Raw genomic sequence first — 20,943 nt, 5'->3', positions numbered from 1 at the left:
AGTGGACTGGGAATGGGGGATGTTGTCATGTGAGAGGACCTTTAAGAAATGGGTGTTTAAGAAATGTATCTTTAAGAAATGGAGCTGCTCATGTTACTGGAGTGATGACAGAGTGTGTTGCAGCTGAAGTCAGCCGAAGCAGGTGCATTGTTGAGCTCTCTGCCGTGAAGGACTATCGCTTAATTATTTGCTGAATTGAGAAGAATTATAAATGTTTTCAGTAGTGACGGTAAACACTGATGTGCTTATGTTGAAAGGATTGTTAAGTCTTCTCGGTGTTAAAAGAACAGCATTCAGGTTACTTAGTGTTGTATTCTTTGGGGGGTGTATTTGATTTACTGGTTGTTAAGATGTTCACTGTTTGTTTTAAAATGGTTAACTTGAATTCATAGAATAAACACTGTTTTGCTTTCAAAAAAATATTTTTCCGCTTCTGAAGTATTACACTTGGGCCCTGTGCTCCCCATACCACAATCTACTAAAAGTTGTGGGTCAGGTGAACTCCATGATACACTTTGGGGTTCTCTAATTCCTGGCCCATAACAGTGGATTGTGGATGAAGGTGTGGATTGGGGAGGGAGGTGTAGATTTGTGATGGGAGAGTGGATTTGGGATGGGAGAGTGGATTGGGAATGGGAGAGTGGATTGGGAATGGGAGAGTGGATTGGAGATTGGAGAGTGGATTGGAGATGGGGGAGTGGATTGCGGATGGGGTCTGGATTGGGAATGGAGGAGTGGTTTGGGGCTGGGAGACTGGATTGTGGATGGGAGTCTGGATTGGGGATGGGAGACTGGATTGGGAATGTGTGAGTCGATTGGGGATCAAGAGTAGTTCGGGGATGGGCGAGAGGCTTGGAGATGGAAGAGTGGATTGGGGTTGGGAGAGTGGATTAGGATGGGGGAGAAGATTGTGGATGGGAGATTGGATTGTGGATGGGAGAGTGGATTTGGAATGGGGGAGTGGATTGGGAATGGGAGAGTGCAATGGGGTTGGGAGAGTGGATTTGGGAGTGGATTGGGAATGGGAGAGTGGATTGGGAATGGGAGAATGGATTGGCGATGGGAGAGCGGATTGGGGATGGGGTTTGTGGTTTGGGGATGGGGGAGTTATTTGGGGATGGAAGAGTTATTTGGGGATGTGGAGTGGATTGGGGATGAGAGAGTGGGTTGGGGATGAGAGAGTGGATTGGGGATGGGAGATTCATTTGGGGATGGGCAGTGTATTGGGGACCAGAGAGTGGATTGGGGATGAGAGAGTGGATTGGGGATGAAAGGGTAGATTGGGGATGAAAGAGTAGATTGGGGATTGGAGAGTGGATTGGGGATGGGGTTGATTGGGGATGGTGGAGTGGATTGGGAATGGGAGAGTGGATTGGGAATGGGGGAGTGGATTCGGAATGGGAGAATGGATTGGTGATGGGGGAGTAGATGGGGATGGCAAAGTGGATTGAGGATGGGGGAGTGGATTGGTGATGGGAGACTGGATTGGGAATGCGAGAATGGATTGGGAATGGGGTAGTGGATGGGGATAGGAGAGTGGGTTGGGAATGGAAGAGTGGATTGTGGATGGGGAGCTGATTGGGGACAGGAGACTGGATTGGGAATGGGAGCGTGAATTGTGATTGGAAAATGGATAGGGGATGGTAGAGTGGATTGGGGATGGGGAGCTGATTGGGGATGGGGGAATGGATTGGGGATGGGGAGCGGATTGGAGATGGGGGAGTGGAATGGGGATGGTGTAATGGATTGGGGATGGATGAGTGGATTGGGAATGATAGAGTCAATTGGGGAAGGGAGAGTGGATTGGGGATGGGAGAATGGTTTTTGGATGGGGAGAGGATTGGGGATATGGGAGTGGATGGGACAGTGGATTGGGAATTGAGTGGATTGGGGATATGGGAGTGGATATAGGCTGGGGAGTGGATTGGGAATGGGAGAGTGGATTGGGGATGGGGGAGTGGATTGGTAATGGGAGCTGTGGATCTGGGATGGGAGAGTGAATTGGGAATGGGAGAATGGATTGGGAATGGGAAATAGATTGTAGTTGGGGGAGTGGATTGGGCCATGGGAGTGGATGGGATTGGGAAAGTAGTTTGGGCGTGGAATAGTGGATTGGGTTTGGGGAGTGGATTTGGACTTGGAGAGTGGATTGGGAATGGGGGAGTGTATTGGGGATGGGGGAGTGGATTGGGGATGGGGGAGTGGATTGGGGGTGGGGGAGTGAATTGGGAATGGGAGAGTGGATTGAGGATGGGAGACTGGATTGGGGATGGAAGACTGGATTGGGGCTTAGAGACTGAATTGTGGATGGGAGACTGGATTGGGGCTTAGAGACTGAATTGTGCATGGGAGACTGGATTGGGGATGGGAGACTGGATTTGGAATGGGAGAGTCTATTGGGGATGGGGGAGTGGATTGGGAATGGGGGCTGTGGATCTGGGATGGGAGAGTGAATTGGGAATGGGAGAATTGATTGTGAATAGGAAACAGATTGTGGTTGGGGGAGTGGATTGGGCCTTGGGAGTGGATTGGATTGGGAAAGTAGTTTGGCGGTGGAATAGTGGATTGGGGTTTGGGAGTGGATTTGGACTCGGAGAGTGGATTGGGAATGGGGGCGTGGATTGGGGATGGGGTCGTGAATTGGGGATGGGGAGTGGATTTGGGATGGGGGAGTGAATTGGGAATGGGAGAGTGCATTGGGAATGGGAGAGTGGATTGAGGATGGGAGAATGTTTTGGGGATGGGAGAGTGGATTGCGGATGGGAGAGAGGATTGGGAATGGGAGCGTGAATTGGGATTGGTAAATGTACTCGGGATGGGTGAGTACATTGGGATGGGGATTGGATTGGGATTGGGAAATTGGATTGGGGATGGTAGAGTGGATTGGGGAGTGGATTGTGGATGGGAGAGCGGATTGGGGATGGGGAGCGGAATGGGGATTGGAGAGGGGATTGTGAATGGGATCGTGAATTGCGAATGGGCGCGTGAATTGGTAATGGCAGCGTGAATGGGGAAATGCATTGGGAATGGGGATATGGATTGCGGGTGGGGACTGGTTCGGGAATAGGAGAGTAGATTGGGGGTGGGAGAGTGAATTGGGAATGGGGGAGTTGATTGGGAATGGGGAGTGGATTGGGAATGCGAGAGTGGGATGGGGACATGGAGTGGGATGGGCAAGTGGATTTGGAATTGGGGAGTGGATTGGGAATGGGAGAGTGGATTGGGGATGGGGCTGTGGACTGCGGATGGGGTCTGGATTGCAAATGGGGGAGTGGATTGGGGCTGGGAGACTGGATTGGGGATGGAAGACTGGATTGGGGTTGGGAGACTGGATTGTGGATGGGAGACTGGATTGGGGATGGGGGAGTGGATTTGGAATGAAATGAAATGAAATGAATATCGCTTATTGGTTATGGGAGACTGGATTGAGAACGGGAGCCTGGATTGGTGATGGGGACTGGATTGTGGATGAGAGACTGGATTGGGGATGAGAGACTGGATTGGGGATGAGAGAGTGGATTGGGGATGGGAGACTGGATTGGGGATGAGTGAGTGGATTGGGGATGGGAGACTGGATTGGGCATGGGAGACTGGATTCGGGATGGGAGACTGGATTGGGGATGGGAGAGTGGTTTGGGGATAGGGAGCGGATTGGTGATGGGAGATTGGATTGGAGATAGGAGACTGGATTGGTGATGGGGAGTGAATTGGAAATGCGAGAGTGGATTGGAGATGGGGGAGTGGATTGGGGATGGGAGAGTGGATTGGGGATGGGGAGTGGATTGGGGATGGGAGTGGAATGGGAAAGTGGATATCGGATGGGGGAGTGGGCAGGGAATGGGGGAATGGATTGGGGCTGGGAGACTGGATTGGGGATGGAAGACTGGATTGGGGCTGGGAGACTGGATTGTAGATGGGAGACTGGATTGGGGATGGGGAGAGGATTGGGAATGGGAGCGTGAATTGGGATTGGTAAATGTACTTGGGATGGGTGAGTACATTGGGATGGGGAGTGGATTGGGGTTGGGAAATTGGATTGGGGATGGTAGAGTGGATTGGGGATGGGGAGCAGAATGGGGATGGGTGAGTGGATTGGGGAGTGGATTGTGGATGGGAGAGCGGATTGGGGATGGGGAGTGGATTGGGGATGGGCGTGGAATGGGAATGGGAGAGTGGATTGGGGATGGGGCGTGGATTGGTAATGGGAGAGTGGATATCGGATGGGGAAGTGGGAAGGGAATGGGGGTGATGGATTGGGAATGTGAGTGTGAATTGGGATTGGGAAATAAATTGGAGATTGGGAACGGATTGGGGATCGGATGGTGGATTGGGAATGGCACCCTGCATTGGTTATGGGAGACTGGATTGGGAACGGGAGCCTGGATTGGTGATGGGGACTGGATTGGGGATGAGAGACTGGATTGGGGATGAGAGAGTGGATTGGGGATGAGAGAGTGGATTGGGGGTGGGAGACTGGATTGGGGATGAGAGAGTGGATTGGGGATGGGAGACTGGATTGAGGATGGGAGAGTGGATTGGGGATGGGGGTGTGGACTGCGGATGGGGTCTGGATTGGGAATGGGGGAGTGGATTGGGGCTGGGAGACAGGATTGGGGATAGAAGACTGGATTGGGGCTGGGAGACTGGATTGTGGATGGGAGACTGGATTGGGGATGGTAGAGTGGATTGGGGATGGGGAGCAGAATGGGGATGGGTGAGTGGATTGGGGAGTGGATTGTGGATGGGAGAGCGGATTGGGGATGGGGAGTGGATTGGGGATGGGCGTGGAATGGGAATGGGAGAGTGGATTGGGGATGGGGCGTGGATTGGTAATGGGAGAGTGGATATCGGATGGGGAAGTGGGAAGGGAATGGGGGTGATGGATTGGGAATGTGAGTGTGAATTGGGATTGGGAAATAAATTGGAGATTGGGAACGGATTGGGGATCGGATGGTGGATTGGGAATGGCACCCTGCATTGGTTATGGGAGACTTGATTGGGAACGGGAGCCTGGATTGGTGATGGGGACTGGATTGGGGATGAGAGACTGGATTGGGGATGAGAGAGTGGATTGGGGATGAGAGAGTGGATTGGGGGTGGGAGACTGGATTGGGGATGAGAGAGTGGATTGGGGATGGGAGACTGGATTGAGGATGGGAGAGTGGATTGGGGATGGGGGTGTGGACTGCGGATGGGGTCTGGATTGGGAATGGGGGAGTGGATTGGGGCTGGGAGACAGGATTGGGGATAGAAGACTGGATTGGGGCTGGGAGACTGGATTGTGGATGGGAGACTGGATTGGGGATGGGGGAGTGGATTTGGAATGAAATGAAAATCGCTTATTGTGAGAAGAACGCTGCAAATGAAGTTAATGTGAAAAGCCCCTAGTCGCCACATTTCAGCGTCTGTTCGGGGAGGCTGTTCCAGGAATTGAACCGTGCTACTGGCCTGCCTTGGTCTGCTTTAAAATCCAGCGATTGGGAAAGTCGATTGGGGATTGGAGAGTAGATTGGTGACCGGAGAGCGGATTGTGAATGGGAGAGTCATTTGGGGATGGGGGCTGTATTGGGGATCGAGAGTGGATTGGGAATGGAGTGGATTGGGGTTGGGAGAGTGGATTGGGGATGGGGGGTGTATTGGGGATCGAGAGTGGATTGGGAATGGAGTGGATTGGGGTTGCGAGAGTGGATTGGGGATGGGGGGGTGTATTGGGGTGAGAGAGTGGTTTGGGAATGGAGTGGATCGGAGATGGGGGAGTGGACTGGGGATGGTGGAATGGATTGGGAATTGGAGAGTGGATTGAGAATGGGGGTCTCGATTCGGAATGGGTGAGTGGATTGGGGATGGGAGAATGGATTGGGGATGGGGGGTGGGAGAGTGGATTGGGGATGGGAGACAGGATTAGGAATGCGAGAATGGATTGGGGATGGGGGAATGGATTGGGAATGGGGCAGTGGATTCGGAATGGGTGAGTGGATTGAGGATGGGAGAATGGAATGGGGATGGGGGTGTGGGTTGGTGATGGGGAGCGGTTTGGGGATGGGGAAGCAGATTGTGGATGGTAGAGTCAATTGGGGGTGGGGACTGGATTGGGATGGAGTGGATTGGGGATGGGACAATGGATTGGGAATGGGAGCGTGAATTGGGATTGGGAAATGGATAGGGGATGGGAGAGTGGATTGGGGATGGGGAGCAGATTGGGGATGGGGAAGCGGATTGGGGATGGTAGAGTCAATTGGGGATGGGGACTGGATTGGGATGGAGTGGATTGGGGATGGGACAGTGAATTGGGAATGGAGTGGATTGGGGATGGGGGAATGGACTGGGGATGGGGAGTGAATTGGGGATGCGGGGGTGGATTGGGAATGTGGGAGTGGATTGGGAATTGGAGAGTGATTTGGGAATTGAGATCTGATTGGGAATGGGAGAGTGGATTGCGGATGGGAGAGTGAATTGGGAATGGGAGAATGGATTGGGGATGGGGAGTAGTTTGAGGATTGGGGAGTGGATTGGGGATGGGGAGTGGATTGTGGATGAGGAGTGGATTGGGAATGGGGGAGTGGATTGGGAATGAGGGGGTGGATTGGGGATGGGGAGTGGATTGGGAATGGGGGAGTGGATTGGGGATGGGGAGTAGTTTGGGGATTGGGGAGTGGATTGGGGATGGGGAGTGGATTGTGGATGAGGAGTGGATTGGGAATGGGGGAGTGGATTGGGAATGGGGGAGTGGATTGCGGCTGGGGGAGTGGATTGGGAGCGAGAGAGTGGATTGGGGATGCGGGTGTGGATTGGGAATTGGGGAGTGGATTAGGAATGGGTGAGTGGATTGGGGATGGAAAAGTGTATTGGGGATGGGAGAATGGATTGGGGATGGTGGAGAGGTTTAGAAATGGGAGAGTGGATTGAGAATCGGGGACTGAATTCGGAGTGGGAGAGTGGATTGATGATGGGAGAATGGATTGGGAATGGGGAGGTGGATTGATGTTGGGAGAGTGGATTGAGAATGGGGTAGTAGATTTGGGATGGGAGACTGGAGTGGGAATGCACGAATGGATTAGGATGGGGAGTGGATTTGGATGGGAGTGGTTAGGGAATGGGAGAGTGGATTGGGGATGGGGAGTGGACTGGAGACAGGAGTGGATAGGGAATGGGAGCGGGAATTGGGATTGGGCAATGGATAGGGGATGGGAGAGTAGATTGGGGATGGGAGAGTGGATTGGGGATGGGAGAGTGGATTGTGGATTGGGGAGTGGAATGGGGATAGGGTGTGGATTGGGGATTGGAGAGTGGTTTGGGAATGGGTGTGGATTGGGGATGGGGAATGGATTGGGGATGGGGAAGTGGATTGGGAATGGGAGAGTGGATTTGGGATGGGGGAGTGGTAAGGGAATGGGGACGATGGATTGGGGATGGGAGAGTAAATTGGGGATGGGGAGTGGATTGGGGATGGGAGGGTGGATTGGGGATTGGGCATTGGATAGAGAATGGGGGAGTGGATTGGGGATGGGGGAGTGGATTGGGATTGGGAGAGTGGATTGGGGATGGGGGAGTGGTAAGGGAATGCGGCCGATGGATTGGGGGTGGCAGAGTGAATTGGGAATGGGAGCGTGAATTGGGGATGGGAGACTGGATTGGGGATGGGAGATTGGATTGGGAATGTGGGAGTGGATTGGGGATGGGGGAGTGGATTGAGGATGGGAGAGTGGATTGGGGATGGTGGAGAGGATTGGGGAAGGGAGAGTGGATTGGGAATGGGAGAGAGGATTGGGGATGGGGGAGTGGATTGGTGATGGGGGAGTGGATTGGGAGTGGAGTGGATTGGGGATGTGAGAGTGGATTGGGAATGGGAGAGTGGATTGGGGATGGGGGAGTGGATTGGGGATGGGCGAGTGGATTGGGAGTGGAGTGGATTGGGGATGGGAGAGTGGATTGGGAATGGGAGAGTGGATTGGGGATGTAAGAGTGGATTGGGAATGGGAGAGTGGATTGGGGATGTAAGAGTGGATTGGGATGGGGAGTGGATTGGCGATGGGAGGGTGGATTGAGTTTGGGCGATTGGATTGGGAATGGGGGAGTGGATTGGGGATGGGGGAGTGGATTGGGGATGAGAGCGTGAATTGGTAATGGGAGACTGGATTGGGGATGGGAGAATGGATTGGGGATGGGGAGTGGATTGGGGATGAGAGAGTGGATTGGGGCTAGGGAGCGGATTGGTGATGGGAGATTGGATTGGAGATAGGAGACTTGATTGGTCATGGGGGAGTGAATTGGAGATGCGAGAGTGGATTGGCGATGGGGGAGTGAAATGGGGATGGGAGCGTGGATTGGGGATGGGGAGTGGATTGGGGATGGGAGTCGAATGGGAATGGGAGAGTGGATTGGTGATGGGGCATGGATTGTGAATGGGAGAGTGGATATCAGATGGGAGAGTGGATATCAGATGGGGGAGTGGGAAGGGAATGGGGGTGATGGATTGAGGATGGGAGAGCGAATTGGGAATGTGAGTGTGAATTGGGATTGGTAAATAAATTGGGGATGGTGAGCGGATTGGGGATGGGATGGTGGATTGGGAATGGCAGCCTGGATTGGTTATGGGAGACTGGATTGGGAACGGGAGCCTGGATTGGTGATGGGGACTGGATTGGGGATGAGAGACTGGATTGGGGATGAGAGAGTGGATTGGGAATGAGAGAGTGGATTGGCGATGGGAGACTGGATTGGGGATAAGAGAGTGGATTGGGGATGGGAGACTGGATTGGGAATGGGAGAGTGGATTCGGGATGTGAGACTGGATTGGGGATGGGGGAGTGGATTGGGAATGGATGAGTAGATTGGGGATGGGAGAGTGGATTGGGGATGAGAGAGTGGATTGGGGATGGGAGACTGGATTGAGGATGGGAGAGTGGATTGGGGATGGGGGTGCGGACTGCGGATGGGGTCTGGATTGGGAATGGGGGAGTGGATTGGGGCTGGGAGACAGGATTGGGGATAGAAGACTGGATTGGGGCTGGGAGACTGGATTGTGGATGGGAGACTGGATTGGGGATGGGGGAGTGGATTTGGAATGAAATGAAAATCGCTTATTGTGAGAAGAACGCTGCAAATGAAGTTAATGTGAAAAGCCCCTAGTCGCCACATTTCAGCGTCTGTTCGGGGAGGCTGTTCCAGGAATTGAACCGTGCTACTGGCCTGCCTTGGTCTGCTTTAAAATCCAGCGATTGGGAAAGTCGATTGGGGATTGGAGAGTAGATTGGTGACCGGAGAGCGGATTGTGAATGGGAGAGTCATTTGGGGATGGGGGCTGTATTGGGGATCGAGAGTGGATTGGGAATGGAGTGGATTGGGGTTGGGAGAGTGGATTGGGGATGGGGGGTGTATTGGGGATCGAGAGTGGATTGGGAATGGAGTGGATTGGGGTTGCGAGAGTGGATTGGGGATGGGGGGGTGTATTGGGGTGAGAGAGTGGTTTGGGAATGGAGTGGATCGGAGATGGGGGAGTGGACTGGGGATGGTGGAATGGATTGGGAATTGGAGAGTGGATTGAGAATGGGGGTCTCGATTCGGAATGGGTGAGTGGATTGGGGATGGGAGAATGGATTGGGGATGGGGGGTGGGAGAGTGGATTGGGGATGGGAGACAGGATTAGGAATGCGAGAATGGATTGGGGATGGGGGAATGGATTGGGAATGGGGCAGTGGATTCGGAATGGGTGAGTGGATTGAGGATGGGAGAATGGAATGGGGATGGGGGTGTGGGTTGGTGATGGGGAGCGGTTTGGGGATGGGGAAGCAGATTGTGGATGGTAGAGTCAATTGGGGGTGGGGACTGGATTGGGATGGAGTGGATTGGGGATGGGACAATGGATTGGGAATGGGAGCGTGAATTGGGATTGGGAAATGGATAGGGGATGGGAGAGTGGATTGGGGATGGGGAGCAGGTGGGGATGGGGAAGCGGATTGGGGATGGTAGAGTCAATTGGGGATGGGGACTGGATTGGGATGGAGTGGATTGGGGATGGGACAGTGAATTGGGAATGGAGTGGATTGGGGATGGGGGAATGGACTGGGGATGGGGAGTGAATTGGGGATGCGGGGGTGGATTGGGAATGTGGGAGTGGATTGGGAATTGGAGAGTGATTTGGGAATTGAGATCTGATTGGGAATGGGAGAGTGGATTGCGGATGGGAGAGTGAATTGGGAATGGGAGAATGGATTGGGGATGGGGAGTAGTTTGAGGATTGGGGAGTGGATTGGGGATGGGGAGTGGATTGTGGATGAGGAGTGGATTGGGAATGGGGGAGTGGATTGGGAATGAGGGGGTGGATTGGGGATGGGGAGTGGATTGGGAATGGGGGAGTGGATTGGGGATGGGGAGTAGTTTGGGGATTGGGGAGTGGATTGGGGATGGGGAGTGGATTGTGGATGAGGAGTGGATTGGGAATGGGGGAGTGGATTGGGAATGGGGGAGTGGATTGCGGCTGGGGGAGTGGATTGGGAGCGAGAGAGTGGATTGGGGATGCGGGTGTGGATTGGGAATTGGGGAGTGGATTAGGAATGGGTGAGTGGATTGGGGATGGAAAAGTGTATTGGGGATGGGAGAATGGATTGGGGATGGTGGAGAGGTTTAGAAATGGGAGAGTGGATTGAGAATCGGGGACTGAATTCGGAGTGGGAGAGTGGATTGATGATGGGAGAATGGATTGGGAATGGGGAGGTGGATTGATGTTGGGAGAGTGGATTGAGAATGGGGTAGTAGATTTGGGATGGGAGACTGGAGTGGGAATGCACGAATGGATTAGGATGGGGAGTGGATTTGGATGGGAGTGGTTAGGGAATGGGAGAGTGGATTGGGGATGGGGAGTGGACTGGAGACAGGAGTGGATAGGGAATGGGAGCGGGAATTGGGATTGGGCAATGGATAGGGGATGGGAGAGTAGATTGGGGATGGGAGAGTGGATTGGGGATGGGAGAGTGGATTGTGGATTGGGGAGTGGAATGGGGATGGGGTGTGGATTGGGGATTGGAGAGTGGTTTGGGAATGGGTGTGGATTGGGGATGGGGAATGGATTGGGGATGGGGAAGTGGATTGGGAATGGGAGAGTGGATTTGGGATGGGGGAGTGGTAAGGGAATGGGGACGATGGATTGGGGATGGGAGAGTAAATTGGGGATGGGGAGTGGATTGGGGATGGGAGGGTGGATTGGGGATTGGGCATTGGATAGAGAATGGGGGAGTGGATTGGGGATGGGGGAGTGGATTGGGATTGGGAGAGTGGATTGGGGATGGGGGAGTGGTAAGGGAATGCGGCCGATGGATTGGGGGTGGCAGAGTGAATTGGGAATGGGAGCGTGAATTGGGGATGGGAGACTGGATTGGGGATGGGAGATTGGATTGGGAATGTGGGAGTGGATTGGGGATGGGGGAGTGGATTGAGGATGGGAGAGTGGATTGGGGATGGTGGAGAGGATTGGGGAAGGGAGAGTGGATTGGGAATGGGAGAGAGGATTGGGGATGGGGGAGTGGATTGGTGATGGGGGAGTGGATTGGGAGTGGAGTGGATTGGGGATGTGAGAGTGGATTGGGAATGGGAGAGTGGATTGGGGATGGGGGAGTGGATTGGGGATGGGCGAGTGGATTGGGAGTGGAGTGGATTGGGGATGGGAGAGTGGATTGGGAATGGGAGAGTGGATTGGGGATGTAAGAGTGGATTGGGAATGGGAGAGTGGATTGGGGATGTAAGAGTGGATTGGGATGGGGAGTGGATTGGCGATGGGAGGGTGGATTGAGTTTGGGCGATTGGATTGGGAATGGGGGAGTGGATTGGGGATGGGGGAGTGGATTGGGGATGAGAGCGTGAATTGGTAATGGGAGACTGGATTGGGGATGGGAGAATGGATTGGGGATGGGGAGTGGATTGGGGATGAGAGAGTGGATTGGGGCTAGGGAGCGGATTGGTGATGGGAGATTGGATTGGAGATAGGAGACTTGATTGGTCATGGGGGAGTGAATTGGAGATGCGAGAGTGGATTGGCGATGGGGGAGTGAAATGGGGATGGGAGCGTGGATTGGGGATGGGGAGTGGATTGGGGATGGGAGTCGAATGGGAATGGGAGAGTGGATTGGTGATGGGGCATGGATTGTGAATGGGAGAGTGGATATCAGATGGGAGAGTGGATATCAGATGGGGGAGTGGGAAGGGAATGGGGGTGATGGATTGAGGATGGGAGAGCGAATTGGGAATGTGAGTGTGAATTGGGATTGGTAAATAAATTGGGGATGGTGAGCGGATTGGGGATGGGATGGTGGATTGGGAATGGCAGCCTGGATTGGTTATGGGAGACTGGATTGGGAACGGGAGCCTGGATTGGTGATGGGGACTGGATTGGGGATGAGAGACTGGATTGGGGATGAGAGAGTGGATTGGGAATGAGAGAGTGGATTGGCGATGGGAGACTGGATTGGGGATAAGAGAGTGGATTGGGGATGGGAGACTGGATTGGGAATGGGAGAGTGGATTCGGGATGTGAGACTGGATTGGGGATGGGGGAGTGGATTGGGAATGGATGAGTAGATTGGGGATGGGAGAGTGGATTGGGGATGAGAGAGTGGATTGGGGATGGGAGACTGGATTGGGGATGGGAGAGTGGAGTGGGGATTGGGCAGTGGACTGGGGATGGGAGAGTAGATTGGGGATGGGAGAATGGATTGGGGATGGGAGAGTGGATTGGGGATGTGAGACTGGATTGGTGATGGGGGAATGGATTGTGGATGGGAGAGTGAATTGGGGATGGGAGAGTTGATTGGGAATGGGCAGCGGAATGATGATGGGAGATTGGATTGGGGATGGGAGACTGGATTGGTGATGGGGAAATGGATTGGGGATGGGAGAGTGAATTGGGGATGGGGAGCGGATTGATGATGGGAGATTGGATTGGGGATGATAGACTGGATTGGTGATGAGGGAATGGATTGGGGATGGGAGAGTGAATTGTGGATGGGGAGCGGATTGGTGATGGGAGATTGGATTTGAGATGGCGGGGAGGATTGGGGAAGAGAGAGTGTATTGGGAATAGGAACGTCGATTTGGGATGGGAGAGTGGATTGAAGATGGGAGAGTGGATTTGGTTTGGGAGAGTGGATTGGGGATGGGAAATGGATTGGGGATGGGGGAGTGGATTGGGGATGGGAGAGTGGATTGGGAATGGGAGCTTTAATTGGGATTGTGAAATGGATTAGGGATGAGAGGGTGGATTGGGGATGGGGAGCGGATTGGGGCTGGGGGAGTGGATTGGGGATGGGAGGCTGGATTGGGTTTGGGAGTTGATTGGTGACGGGGAGAGGATTGGGAATGGGAAAGTGGATTGCTGATAGGGAGAAGATTGGGAATTGGGAGAATCGATTGATTATGGGATAGTATATTGGGATTTGGAGAGTGGATTGTGATGGGGGAGTGGATTGGGAATGGGAGAGTGGATTGGGAATGGGAAAGTGCATTGGGAATGGGGGGTGGATTGGGGACCGGGTGGATTGGGAATGGGGGTGCGGATTGGGGATGGGCGAGCGGATTGGGGATGGGGGAGTGGATTGGGGATGGGGGAGTGGATTGGGGATGGCAGACTGGATTGGGTTTGGGAGTTGATTGGGGATGGGGAGTGGATTGGGGATGGGAGTGGAATGGGAATGGGAGAGTGGATTGGGTATGGGGCGTGAATTGGGAATGGGAGAGTGGATATCGGATGGGAGAGCGAATTGGGAATGGGAGTGTGACTTGGGATTGGGAAATATTGGGGATGGGAGAGTGGATTGGGGATGGCGAGCGGATTTGGGATGGGATGGTGGATTGGGAATGGCAACCTGGATTGGTTATGGAAGACTGGATTGGGAATGGGAGCCTCGATTGGTGATGGGAGACTGGATAGGGGATGAGAGACTGGATTGGGGATGAGAGAGTGGATTGGTGATGTGAGACTGGATTGGGGATGGGAGAGTGGATTTGGGATGGGAGACTGGATTGGGGATGTGAGAATGGATTGGGGATGGGAGAGTGGATTGGGGATTGGAGAGTGGATTGGGGATGGGAGAGTGGATTGGGGATGTGAGACTGGATTGGTGATGGGGGAGTGGATTGTGGATGGTAGAGTGAATTGGGGATGGGGACTTGATTGGGGGATGGGGAGCTAAATGGTGATGGGAGATTGGATTGGGGATGGGAGACTGGATTGGTGATGGGGAAATGCATTGGGGATGGGAGAGTGAATTGGGAATGGGGAGCGGATTGATGATTGGAGATTGGATTGGGGATGGGAGACTTGATTGGTGATGAGGGAATGGATTGGGGATGGGAGAGTGAATTGTGGATGGGGAGCGGGTTGGTGATGGGAGATTGGATTGGGGATGGCGGGGATGATTGGGGAAGGGAGAGTAGATTGGGAATAGGAAAGTGTATTTGGGATGGGAGAGTTTATTGAAGATGGGCGAGTGGATTTGGTTTGGGGGAGTGGATTGGGGATGGGAGAATGGGTTGGGGATGGGGTAGTGGTTTGGGGATGGGAGAGTGGATTGGGAATGGGAGCGTTAATTGGGATTGGGAAATGGATTAGGGATGAGAGGGTGGATTGGGGATGGGAGACTGGATTGGATTTGGGAGTTGATTGGTGATGGGGAGGGGATTGGGAATGGCAGAGTGGATTGGTGATAGGGAGAAGATTGGGAATTGGGAGAATCGATTGATTATGGGATAGTATATTGGGAATTGGAGAGTGGATTGTGGTGGCGGAGTGGATTGGGAGTGGTAGAGTGGAAATCAGAATGGGACAGTGCATTGGGAATGGGGGGTGGATTGGGGATCGGGTGGATTGGGGATGGGGGAGTAGAATGGGGATGGGGTGTGGACTGGGAATGGAGTGGATTGGGAATGGGGAGTGGATTGGGGTTGGGGAGTGGATTGGGAATGGGAGTGGATTGGGGATGAGAGAGTGGATTGGGGATGGGAGTGTGGATTGGGGATGGCAGAGTGGATTGGAGATGGGGTGTGGATTGGGAATGGGAGAGTGGATTGTGGCTAGGGGAGTGGATTGGGGATGGGGGACTGGATTAGAAATGAGGAAGTGGATTGGAGAGTGGGAGTGGATTAGTGGGTTGAGTAAAAGGGGCCTTTAGACTAAGTTAGAAAATGGGCAGTGTCCCCACCCCAATTGCCAATTGGATAATACCTGAAGTATCTGCTCCAGCGATTCCTCCTCTTGCTCTCCAAAGACACCTCAGCACCAAGGAGAGTCTGCAGTACCTGAAAAATCCCTGGTATGTAGTCAAGCAAAAGTGGCAAACCAACAGCAGTGGATTTGATGGCAGGAAATTTGGGATAGATCTCAAACCCTCCAGGAAACTCAGCCAAATCCCACCACTCCAGTTGACTAAATGCCAGTAAACTGAACAGGGTGTTGAAGGAGCTATGGTTACTGTCTACCTTGGACTTCACGGAGTGGGGTTGGGGGGGGGGGGGGGGGGGGGGCGGTAGGGGGGAGCTTTTAAAATCTCAGCCCAAGCTAGTCTGGAAATTGGCAAGAGAAACAAACAGTAGTTGGTATTTGTGGCCTTAATAAGACATCAAACGTGGACTCAACCCCTCAAGTGAGGGGCATCCCACAGTTCCCGATTCAGGGTTGTGTTGGATACGAGAAATCCAAAATGATTGGATATTGTGACTGATTCAGGCTCCCAACTGGTCTTCCGAAGGCAGGAGGCATCCAAAAAGCTTCCTTGAGCTCATCCAACAAGGAAGGTTGAAAATAATGAGACTCTGGGAACAGAGATGATGGCGGCTGTTTCAGCTCAGAGTTCGTGAGCACAAGGGCCAATGGAGCTAAACTCTCGGGACATGATCCCCCGGGCCTCTGAGGAGTTGGCACTGAGGCACAATAACTCCCCCTGGGATTGAGAGTCTTCTGATCCGAGATGTCCCTTAGGAGTTGGAGGGACTGGTTGAAGGTGATTCCACAGCAGTGAGGAGGCAGACACAGATCTCTTAACCTGGGACTGCGCTCATCAAAGTGGGAATCAATCCCAGCAAAGGGCACTCTGAGTGGGCTCAAGTCCCCTGAGGGTGGTGACCCCAAATGTGCTGCCACCAAATGTAGGCCAATGTCCCAGGGCTGGATCGGTGTCAACATCGGGAGCAACGGGTGTTTGAGGTTAAGGACCACCAACACTAGCTGGTGCACCTGGGGATACCAGCCTGCCACTGGTACCAATCAGCACAGACACCCGAGTCAGCTGGTGCCAGGGTTGGAACACTTCCTCAAATTCTGGGCCGTCTCAGGACAAGTTGGTTGGTTTACTGGGGTTTTACCTGATGGTGGGGAGTGGCACGGCAGGAGCTGTTTGGAGAGTGGCCTGAACCAGCTGATCACAGTCAGTGCCATTGAGAAAATAACCAAATTGGTAAGTTTGTTGTTGGCCATTAATTAAACAAAGCAAATGAAAAGGTGTTGGGTTGGCAGTGAGAAGAGAATGTCAGTTCCACTGCTCTCTTTGTGGGATATCTGCTAATATTGGGATGATTTTAGTCAGGATGTGCTCTCACTTACGTGCGATCCACTTGTCCTTTGTGCAGTTGTTACTTACAAGTTTAGCTTGTCGATAGTTTCCTCCCGCTCCTCTCGCTCGTCCTGACAGCAAACATGTACCTCGAACAGGAGGAGAAACAGCAGTTCAGAATCATTGGATTATCAGAAGACAATGAGACTCTTTCTAGCTTCCCTGGTACAGTTAAACTATTTAACCTGCAATTGGGGTGGATTCTGGTCCCCTCGCCGTGTGTTTCTCAGCGACGCGCCATTCGTTGGAGGCGGGCCATTCGCTGGAGGCGGGCCATTCGCTGGAGGCGGGCCAATCGCTGGGGGTGGGCCATTCGCTGGGGGTGGCCCATTCCCTGGTGACATGCCATTCGCTGGAGGCGTGCCATTCGCTGGAGGCGGGCCATTCGCTGGAGGCGGGCCATTCTCTGGAGGCGGGCCATTCGCTGGAGGCAGGCCATTCGCTGGAGGCGGGCCATTCCCTGGAGGCGGGCCATTCTCTGGAGACGGGCCATTCGCTGGGGGTGGCCCATTCCCTGGCGGCCGGCCATTCGCTGGAGGCGGGCCATTCTCTGGAGACGGGCCATTCGCTGGGGGTGACCCATTCCCTGGCGGCCGGCCATTCGCTGGAGGCAGGCCATTTGCTGGCACGGGGCATTCACTGGCAGCACGATTCTATCCTCCTGCCACTTGTCAATGGGATTTCCCATTGAAGCCACCTCACACTGCTGGGAAAGCTTGGGGCAGGGGTATGCTGCCGGTGGAGAAAGTGAATCGCAACGGCCAGAGACTTCCGGCCATTGTTTCACACAGGTTCTGGGTGTGAGAATTAAGCCAATATTTTCTGGTTATATTACTGTCACAGATTCTGCTACTGGCTGAACAATGGAGATTCTCGAGTTGATCAATGTCCAGAAGAAACATCCTCTCCGTATTGACCCGAACAAAACTTCCCGAATTTTAACGCTGTCTATTAAATCACCCTCACATCCTGTATTGAGACAAGAGGCACAGCCTTGCTCGTGTGCTTCAAAATGCTGAAACTAGTGTAGAGAACAGAACCGCACACAATTGTATAAATGTGGTCTAATCAAGGTTCAATACAAGTTCAACAAAACTCAGCTGCTTTTTAATTCTATTCCCGGGATTTACCGACTGTTCACACCGGCAAGAAATTCCGATCCCACGCCGGCACACGGGTTTCCCGGCGACGAAGATTGACAACGGCGATCCCCCTCCCTGCCAAAAAACACACGGTGAGGAGGTCAGTAAGTCGAGTGTTTGGTTTTGCTTTTTTCAAGGCCTCATTAGCTTGTGGTGCAACTTTCGTGATTTATCAATTTATACTCAGAGAACCCTTTGTGCCTGGATCCTTCCCAGAGTTGCACCAAAGTAATCAGTGACCTCCTGAATAATCTTCCTCCCAAAATATATTGTTTCATATATGTTGAACTTCATTTGCTAATTACTTGCTCATTCTGCAAAATCTTTATGTCCTCTTGTAATTTGTAAGCTAGCACAAGATTGTCTGAACAATTTCTTACTGTCTCAGGACATGAGCAAGTTCCAGACATTTTACAGTTTCATGTAAACTCCAAAACATTTCAGAAAGAAATGGAGCACCATTAAACCCATTATCTGTTTCAAGGAAGCACTACCTTGCTGACTCCCCCCCCTCCTCCCCCCAGGAATACCACCAACCCCACCTTCAAAAAGACTGATACAAGCTACAAATAAACATTCCACGATGTCAACTTACCCTGTGTCAGCTATTTGATGATGTCTCCATTCTCCACTAACCCATCACAAAGTGAGGCTGGACAGATCGTCTCTCCAACCATATTCACTCCAAGACAGATCAGCCAATTAGACAGACAGTGCAGTTACCACCTTGCTTTAACCCTGACTTCTCGTACAGCCTCTCCTGCCTTAAATTAACCCAGTTTGCAAACCTATTGTGATGTCTGATCTCACTGTGATGTACAGGGTCAGGGTCAGACTTGTTGTGTGATGTCACAGTTTGATCCACCCAGTTCAAGGGACCTTGAGCCAAAAGGGAGCCTCAAAATCCCACAGGGTTTACTGAGGTGACAATGATGTTCTCAAGTGCACTAACCAGTCTCTTGTTGCTTGTGGCTCATAAGAATGTGGGTGATGGGCAGTGATGGGAATGTCAGGATTCTCCATGCTCTCCGCCCCTCTTCCTTCTCCTGGTGGTACCCAATAAACACTTGTTACTAAGAGGTCTGTCAGGGGGTCATTATTCTGTTCAATTCTCTTCCAAAGAAACCGTGAATGCTGGGTTCTTGAATTTATTGAAGGCTGAGCGCATTAGATTTTTTATCGACAAGGGAGTCTAGGGTTCTGGGAGCAGACAGGAAAGAAGACTTTTGGCCACCACCACATTTGCCACTATCTTATTGAATGGTGGTGCAGGCTTAAAGACTGAATGGCCTACTCCTGCCCCTAAGCCCTGTGTTCTAAGAACTAACCAGGCTACAAAATGGGTGACCAAAACATACAAACATTTGGCCAAACCTGAATGACTGAGTTGATCAGATGGTGAGCAATAATTCGAGTAAAGAAGCTGTACTTGCATTTGAGAAAAGGTGGCAGCCCCAAGAAGCTCAGCAGATTGTCGTAGCTGAGACAGAGCTGCAAGTTAAAAACAAAGATTCGAAGAAACCAAGGGGAAAAACTGGCTGGCGGTGACAAAATTCTGAAAAAGTAACTGCAGTGTGCAGTGAGAAAAATAAGAACAAAAGACGACAGTGAGTTGGCAAAAAGAGACCCCAGAGGGAGGCCACCACATGACCGTGGAAGGGCAACAAGAGAATAAATAGTTGAAAGAATAGTTGATACGGGCGGCACAGTGGTTAGCACTGCTGCCTCACTGCACCGAGGAGGTTTGATCCCGGCACCGGCTCACTGTCCATGTGGAGTTTGTATATTCCTCCTTTGTCTGCGAGTGTCTCATTCTCCACAACACAAAGTTATGCAGAGTAGATGGATCGGCCAAGCTAAAATGCTCCTGAATTGGAAAAACTTTTAAAAGAGAAAGAACAGTTGATTATTCTTCAAGATCGAATGCAAAAGGAATGCGTGACCATTCAGCAACATGAAGTAATGAAGACAGCCTTAAATGGCAGACTAGAAGCACAACAGAAGGATCTTAAGGAGAATCTACTGAATTACAAGAAAACTTTAGATGAAGCAAGCAAGGTTCGCAAACAAATGGAAAACCTGTTGAAAGAACTTCACGTGCTACAAGAATTCCTCAGGTCAAGGTTTGTTCCTCTGGAAGATTACGAAGAGAAGCAAAATGAGTTTCATGAACTGCCAAATTAGGTGGCAGAGAAGACTCAGCAATGTTCCTTATTCCAGGAGGAAGCGAATATCTAGAAGAAACAGACTGAAGAGCTGAAGAACCAGCTGGATGGGAAAGAGGACTGAAAGGAAAAGATGCAGAACTTTCCAAGCTGCAAAGCAAATAGCGCGACCATGAGTAGAACAATTAAAGAACTGAAACCAGTTAAGACTTGGCCGGAGGCAGAACTGACCAACAGTGAATCCGAAAAGAAGGACAAGGACTGTTTCAGACAGAGCACGAAAAACTGGGAATGTGACCAGAAATTACATCTCCAATATTGAGGTGCAAGGCACCAAAAAAAAGGACAAGCATTGGATGTCACAGCTGTACTGAAAACCATCGAGCTGAATGAAAAATTCATAAGCTTTAGAACAAATTGAAAATACAACAGCAGACAAATGTTAGGCTGAAATTGTGAAGCAAGTGGAAATGAAGGTTCCATTTGCAAAACAAATACGTCCTGCAAGAATGTGATGGACATCACGGAGGAAAGAAAATCGAGCTCACTCTCAGAGCGAATGGAGTGCACGTTCCCCTCGGAAGGAAATGGAGAACCACAGAGTCCAAGAAAATAAAGCAGACAAAGAGAAATACAACTCGGAGGAGCCCAAACCAATTGAATCAAATGGAGGTAGCATGTGGCAGAGACCCAGAATACTGCTACCATTCCTCTAAACGTGCCACACAGAGATGTGGATGAACTGTCAATCCTCAAGACTGTCTGAATTTATAAAGTCTCAGAGACTTGAGCTGGGGGAGCAGAAAAGAAATAAAGGTTGTATTGGATGACTCCATTAGGGGGGGGGAAGAAAGAGGGCTGATGTGTTGTGTGGCTGTACCCATTATAATTTGAAGGTGTTCATCAGAGCAAGCGTTAAGGTGGGACTGCCGATTAGCACTGCCCACAGTATGATGTACGCAATCATCTGGTCACAAACGCTGAGATAACAGAATAGAAACAGAATTATGAAAGCAGACAGCCAGCCCCCATGGTGGAGCA

The 20,943-nt window shown here is 51.9% G+C and overlaps 1 long non-coding RNA gene across 1 annotated transcript in view; it reads right to left on the bottom strand.

The window, feature by feature from the left end:
* LOC140422738 (uncharacterized) overlaps positions 1-18,430 on the bottom strand; it is a 279,296-nt gene extending 260,866 nt beyond the window's left edge. Inside the window, exons 1-3 of the long non-coding RNA XR_011947571.1 lie at positions 18,333-18,430; positions 17,726-17,812; positions 16,623-16,684 (exon numbers count right to left, since the gene is read on the bottom strand). This is a non-coding gene — a long non-coding RNA (uncharacterized lncRNA). The remainder of the gene's footprint in view (positions 1-16,622; positions 16,685-17,725; positions 17,813-18,332) is intronic.
* Between the last annotated feature and the right edge of the window lie 2,513 nt (positions 18,431-20,943).

Source organism: Scyliorhinus torazame, chromosome 5, assembly GCF_047496885.1.
Source record: "Scyliorhinus torazame isolate Kashiwa2021f chromosome 5, sScyTor2.1, whole genome shotgun sequence".
Taxonomy (NCBI): domain Eukaryota; kingdom Metazoa; phylum Chordata; class Chondrichthyes; order Carcharhiniformes; family Scyliorhinidae; genus Scyliorhinus; species Scyliorhinus torazame.
The sequence above is the reverse complement of the archived record's forward strand: the minus strand, read 5'-3'. Positions and strand labels throughout refer to the sequence as shown.